The 7664-nt window shown below is 39.3% G+C and overlaps 1 pseudogene; it reads left to right on the top strand.

Moving 5' to 3' along the window:
- The first annotated feature begins 6733 nt into the window (after positions 1-6733).
- On the top strand, positions 6734-6850 carry LOC137031387 (5S ribosomal RNA; annotated as a pseudogene).
- Positions 6851-7664: the final 814 nt, after the last annotated feature.

Genomic DNA, 7664 nt, shown 5'->3' with positions numbered 1-7664 from the left:
GCTTACCCCCAGGGCATCCAAGATGTAGATGACTTTTTTTTCTTCAGGCGAACGCAAATTATGATTTTTAACTGCAACCGCTGCCGTCTGTCAGTCAAATAATAGCAGTGATTGGGAACTTGAACAATAAGAGTCGAAAAAACTTCCATAGACAAATCCAAATTAAACCCTGCGGCTCGTGACGGCACATTGATGTCCTAAGACATGAAACGATCGGTTTGTGCGAGAAACCGAACAGTATTTATATAATTTTTTACCTCTAATACACCACTATGTCCAACTTCGTTCAGCTTCTTTGATACAAACATCAAATTTTCATTTTTGGGTGAACTATCACTTTAACCAACGATTATTCTCTGGGAAGCTACCGTGTATTTTATTAAATTCCAGAGCCTCAATCCTCATCAGTCGCTGTTACAAAAGACAAAAACAAAATTCACGAGACAGATAAAAAACATACTTTTATATATTTAAGTATAGGAATTAATTGTACTAGAGGGTGGAGACCTAGATCTTGTCAATCCCTAGTCGTCCAAGATATATTGCAGCAGAAGTTAAATTCACCCCTACATTGTAGTGTAATTTCCCGCTACATTTGGGTGAACTAACCCTTTAAGAGTCAGGGGTGAAAACTTTTGAACAGGATAAATAATTTTTGTATTTTGTTTAAATATCTTTTTTTTTTTTCTTTTTTTTTTTTTTTCTTTGGAAGCAACCAAAGACACTTAAATATTTGCCAGAAGACAAATTAAGTATAATATTCCTTGATCTTTAAATTTAAAAGGTTTTCGTTTTCTTCTATAATTCAAATCATGTTAATTGTTAGGCAGCATAAATTAGGTCAGCCAGGAACACTTCCCATAACACCTGATGTACTCGCTACATCATAAGAAGAATGGCGTCCACGCTAAAATTAGACTCTCTCGGTTTATCCCGAATTTTACTGTAGTCTGTCAGATCCAGGCCGTATCCAGACATGACGACAACGCAGCCCTGAAGTGTCATCTACACTATCCCCTGCGAAGGCCTCCTTCTCTTTCCTTTCCCTGAACAATTATGTTACCTCTGTGGCATTTCATATAGGCTTTTAGCTTAAAAGCATACACATTTGGAGAAATATTGATGGATTCTCATATGTTTATGTCAAGTTTCTATACAGAGGAGTAATATTTATTCAATATTTATTGTCATCACTATGAGCGCTTGATACTGTGTTTTCAATTCATACTTGCAGCTGGAGGGCGCTCTGTGCACCTTTAGTCCACAAATGAATCTAAAGAAGAACAGGACATTCCAGGAACTAACGGCATGTCTTCCAGAGGCCACTAGCCATGGCTTTAACATACAGATAAACACTTTTCAAGACAATAAATACACGATTGAGACGATGTATACATGTATTGCCTCAGAATTAGCGTCTGAATAGTGCTCGCTCCATGGGTGTGGCCGCATTAGCGGATAATGAGCTGAATCACAGACTTCTGACATGTGTCTCTTTTCATACAGATTACATAAACAGAGAATTTTTGTTTTCGATTTGACTTGCACGATTTAAAACCTGGCATTTCAATGTTTCTTTAGACACAAGTCTAATTTTTTTGTGATTAGTATTCACTAAGTTACAGTTCATTTTCTGAGAACTATCAGATTGGACTTCGTTCAGAGGGAGATGACAGATCATGCATAATGTTAGTTTTCTTTATTTTACAAAAAGCACAACATTTTGTTTTTACTCTGAGTGTACACAAATAAAAAGATATTTCACATATTAAGAAGGTGTATAACTCTTAATTGTATGTTCAACATTGACAGAGTATTTTGAGTCTCTTTCACACTGGTTAGAAAAAAACCGAGGTGGTATCGTGGGCGATACCTCAGACTCCAGAGTGTTAAATGAACAGCAAGAATGTATTAAAAGTCTTCTGTTTTCAGGTAAAAAGGTGCCATTTAAGCGGCCCCTAAGTTAATACTTAATGATTTTTACGGAAGTGATTCAATCAAAAACATTAGCTCCATAATAACTTTTTCCTAGAGCTGCTGTAAAGTCAAAACAAGGTGCTTACCTAAATAGAAATATTTGAAAAAATAAACAAAACTACTAATACAAATTTTTTTTAAAAAATCACAAAAGCACATAACATAATTACTAAAAATTGAACTAAGATTAACATGAACATTAAAAATCTAAAAATAAAATATAATTTAATATATTAATAAAACTACAAAACAAAAAGCATAAGTAGATCATATAGTCTTGTTTACAATCAACTTAGGCTCACAATGATTTTGAGAAACACGGCCATGCATTTTGTATGTGTGCTCATGGGCACGTCCATGTCTGTTTTGTCATTTTATATATATATATATATATATATATATATATATATATATATATATATATATATTAGTATAGTGGCACCCCCAATGGTATTAGTTAGGCCTGGCCTGAGATATTCAATACAATTAATACACTTCTTTTTGCTCAGAAGGAATCTAAGGCTCCGTTTACACATGGTATTAAAATGCATTCTGGTCATTTGGATCATAAGTTGCCATGGGTGAATGCAGGAAAACAGATGAAGACAATGAATTAAGTTCCAAAACACAAAGTTTAATAATACTATTCCAAACAAACAGGCGAACAGGCAGTAGCAAACACACTTAACGCAATGGTGACCAGACACAGAATGAAAGGAAGGTACAACTTAAGTAGCAAATACAAACAAGGTAATTAATCATACACAGCTGATACAAAATAACTCATAATGACAGAAACAATGACAACCAAGGAGTGGCAGGAAAATGAACAAAGGGAGACAGAAACTAGTGAATGCAAACTAAATGTCCATGATAACTAAACAAAAATGAACATAATGGTGACAAGTAGATGGAGAGACACATTTACACATTTTAGCCCATCTCTTTTGTCCACTTTCAACCACTTCTGTCCTGATTTATTTGAGGGGAGAGTCTATGGGTGGGTAAATGTATGGGCTTTTTCGGATCTTTGCAAAAAATAAGTTTGCGCAATTTACATATGAAAGCGAAAGGAGATGACGGGAAAACATACGGAGAGCATCAGTTTTAGTTTCTGCTCTGATAGCCGCAATGCCATGTGAGTGTATGTTAGAAATCAGGAATGGTAAGAGAAAATTGTGCTTTGTACGTTTTTTGTCTTCAAACCAAACTTGGGTCTCCAGCCAACAAAGTTTTAATCCCGTCTGGCTAGCACGCTTCCCATAATGTCTATGCATTAAGTCAGTAGGCAGATAATAGGCGGTCTTCTGTGGCTGTACGATCACATTTGACCACATGCGTCTACACTATGAAAGCAATCCAGTAGAATGCATTATCAACTACCACTGGAAGTGGTCGAAAGTGGACAAGCTCAAAACTTTTTAGACCCGTTTACACCTGTATATAGCATCATCCACTTACGATCCAATCAGCAAAATGCATCTTAATACCAGGTCTAAACAGGGCCTAAAAAGGCATGAGACCAGTTCAAAATGTACCTTGAGAGATTTTTTGTTTGTGAATTTTCAGAGCTTGCTTTTGCAAAGCGATTTCAGGGACACTACTGTTGGTGAAGGACAGGAGAGGGAGAACTGTCTCTCCAGAACTGAGGTCAGATTTCATCATTAGAAGGTGCCATCCAGGTTAACGGCTGCCAGATGTTGGGCTGAATTTGTTTTCTATCGTGCCACACAGTCTGGCCGTCTATCAGGTGTAGGTCCACAGGGAAATATCCTGTATGTTACTGATGATAATAAGGACAGGCACATGTCCTGTTTGTTGATAATGCTGAAACCAGCCGAAATCACGTCTATATTGTGAATGTTTAAACACAGACTTAACCCTTGCTTCTTTATCGCAGTCTCTAATGTTGATGTCAGGATTCTGTTACTATCCAGGGGTCTGGTAATCCAATCACAGAGCTTTATTGACAGATGACCCACAGCTGTGTCCAATTAGAGCAGGTTATTGAGGAGAAAGCACCACCCCCTCTTTATCTTCTGCACAAGAGTGAACTAAAAGCCTCCTGAGAGGCTGTAGTCTCAGTCGACGAGGGCAGAATGCAGAGAGGCCAGTGTGAAGCATCTCTCCAGCGTTCAGCAGGAAATGAAGAGCTGCTAAAGTAGAGGCTATTTTCATACAAGAGATGGAAAACAGCCCTCTTCAGATCATATCATACTCTAGGTTATTAAAATCCCCTCTCTGTCTCTCTCTGAAGGTGTGATGATGGCTTTGGCTTCTCTGAGATCTGGCAGGCCAGTAATGGGATGTGATTTGAGAGCACAGATCTTGGAGTTGGAGTTAATGTGGGACATGCACTTTGACCTCTGCTGAACTCACAGCAAGTTGAGGGTCAGACAGCCTCTTTCGATCATCTCGCATCTCTAAGCAGGAAAGTGTTCTTCTTCACTCTGGAGCATCAGTGTGGATCAAATTAGATGTTCCCACCATTATTATAGGTGTTTGATATTACGATTGCTCATACTTGGGGTTAAGGATTTCTTCAAACCATATAGAAATACCCTAGCCACTGCATAGCAATCCACTAACAAACTTATCATGGTGGTGAGTTTCTCACTTGAAAGCACACTGGAGGGAAAAAAAAAGAAAAAAAAAAAAAGTGACCCTGGACCACAAAACCATAAGGGTCAATTTTTTATTAGGCAGGGATAAGATACAATTTTTGGCTGAGATACAACTATTTGAAAATCTGGAAGCTGAGGGTGCCCAAATAAAAAAAAATAAAATAATAATAATAAAATCTAAATATTGAGAAAATTGCCTTTAAATTTGTCCAAATGAAGCCCTTAGCAATGCATATCCACTCATAAAAATAAATTTTTGATATATTTAAGGTAGGAAATATATCAAAATATCTTGATGGAACATGATCTTAATATCCTAATGATTTTTGACAAAAAAAAAAAAAAAAAAAAAAAGCTAAATTTGACCCATACAATGTATTGTTGGCTATTGCTTCAAATATACCCGTGCAACGTATGACTGGTTTTGTGGTCCAGCATCATTAATATGTCTTTTTACTCAGGAATCGCTAGTAAATTTTTACAATTAATTACAAAGAAAATGCAACAAACATACTGAATTAAACAGTGCATTTATAAGTAGAAAAACTGTGTAATAGTATTTTCTTATTAAAAATTCCAATGATATTTATTTTATTTACAACTTTGAAAAGAATTTTCACAGTAAAAAACTCATTTTTTTATATTTTGAAATATATTTTATTTTGTTTTAATTTACTTTTAGTTTAATTTTGCTGTATTGCTGGTGTCATTTTATATATTACTCTTTGTATTTAATTTAGTTAAATACAATTTAATTTAATTAAACTTTTTTTCAGTTAGTTGCCAAGATAACATTTCTAATTTGAATTTTTATATTTTATTTTATTGTTGCTGTGGTGTGTTATGTGACAAGCATGATGTGTTGCCATGGAAACAATAAGGGCAAATGTTTTAAAATAACAGTCGCATTAACAAAAAAATAAATAAATAAATAAACACTCTGGGGGCGTGAGCTATAATATTTTAAACTTATGCATTTAAGTGTTAACTAATGTCAATAAATACAACATTTGATTGTAATCTATTAGTAAAAGTTGAAAGGAACATTAACTAAGATTAATAACTGCTGTAAAAGTAATGATAGCTCTTAGTTCATGTTAACTAAAGTAGTTAACTAATGAAACTGTCTCAGGCTATGCATGCAACCATGGTTCCCTGAGAAGGAAACAAGATGCTGCGTTGGAGTGTGCGACACTGTCGGAATGCCTCTGTGTGATTGCGTCGTGAAGCACGTGTGAAATCAGTCCAATGGCATGATGGAACATCGTAGGCTGGTGATGTCATGACCAGGAGGGTACAAAGTACCCTGAGACTAAACAATGTTAGCTTCTGATAGGCCGAAGCAAGTCGGTCACAGGCATGCAGGAAGTATGGCAAAACGCAGCGTCTCAATCCCTTCTCAGGGAACCATGGTTACATGCGTAACCCGAGACGTTCCCTTTCGAGGTAACTTGTGCAGTGTCGACCCGTGGGAACATTTATACCCATGTCGCTGTACTTGCAAGTGCCTGTCTGTGTGAAATCATAGTACAACCAAGATAAGGTGCCTGGGGCCCCAGAGAGGAGCCCCAGCCCAGGTATACCTGATAAGGCTTTCAAAGCCGCCATACTCCAATCCTGGTCCGATGCACCAGAGAGGAAACCAGTTACCAATGGTAAGCTAAGGCCGTCACAGCAACTTAAAGGTGGAGGGTGCCAACCCTGCAGAGAACCACTCCTGCAGGAACCTGCAGCACTGTAACAAGTTGACAGTTGACTGGGTCCAACAAGGCAATTTCCACACCATGAAGTGAATATTTTACACTTCAAGGCATACGGTTTCCTCATGGAGGGCGATCTGGAATGAAATATGGCCTCAAAAACCTCAGTTGAGTGCCCTGAACCTATTGGGCTGGGCCTCATTAAAGGCCAAGCCCACCATTTCCATAAGTTCAGGCGAGGGAGAATGATTGAGTCCTCCGCCTGAGAGAGAAGGTCCCTTCTGACTGGAATCTCCTAAGGAGAGCCAGCCGAGGAGGGACACGAGGCTCGGGAGCAAACTTGCCTGGCCAGAATGGCGCACTCTCTCCAGAACTCTCTAGAGCAGAGTAATCGGGGAAATTGCATACAGACAAATCTCAGCCATGTCTGTAGCCAGCAGCCATATCACCCTGTAGCCCAAGACTGGTTTCCCACTGAAGCTAAGCAGGGCTGAGCCTGGTTAGTACCTGGATGGGAGACCACCTGGGAAAACTAGGTTGCTGCTGGAAGAGGTGTTAGTGAGGCCAGCAGGGGGGGCTCACTCTACAGGGGTGTTATGTCCCACACAGACCACATAGTGATGGGAACACTATATTGTCCTGAGGTCCAGAATCTCTGTGGTCATTAAAAGTCCCAGGATGTACTTCAAAAAAAGAGTAAGGGTTTGCCCTGGCATCCTGGCCCTATTTGTCCATTGGCCTCTGTCCTTTATGGCCTCCTAATCATCCCCATACACTGATTGGCTTAATCACTCTGTCTCCTCTCCACCAATGAGCTGGTGTGTGGTGAGCATTCTGGCGCAATATGGCTGCCATCGCATCATCCAGGTCGATGCTGCACATTGGTGGTGGTTCAGGAGATGCCCCCCTTCCATGTAAAGCGTTTTGATCATGCGAAAAGTGTTATCCAAACTGGCTTCTCAAAAGTCCTTCTCGGAGGAGTTGAGTCTCCCAATGCTGCAATGTCACTGGGCAGACACTGAGACCTGAACTCACTTGAGACCCCTGCGCCCTGAAGCACCAGAGGTGGCACGGTTAGCAAATCAGTCTCCTGAGGGCACCAAGGAGAAGTGTGCACTGTATGATGATGTGTGAACCACTTACTCCCTGGAGGCCCAGAGAACCAGCCTCTCAAGACTGGTCTCTGGTATTACTCAAGTGACCAATTCGATGCCCTGAATTGGCAAACCGGCAGGGAACAGACAAACTGATTGCTATGGGACCCTCCTCAGAGCATCCCAGTGCCGCTACGTTTCCAGACAGACACTGAAATAAGAGCTCACCAGAGAACACTGTGCCCCGAAGCACACAAGGTGGCAGGGTT

Source organism: Chanodichthys erythropterus, chromosome 11 (assembly GCF_024489055.1).
Source record: "Chanodichthys erythropterus isolate Z2021 chromosome 11, ASM2448905v1, whole genome shotgun sequence".
In the NCBI taxonomy this organism is placed as follows: domain Eukaryota; kingdom Metazoa; phylum Chordata; class Actinopteri; order Cypriniformes; family Xenocyprididae; genus Chanodichthys; species Chanodichthys erythropterus.
This window is presented reverse-complemented; position numbering and strand designations above follow the sequence as displayed.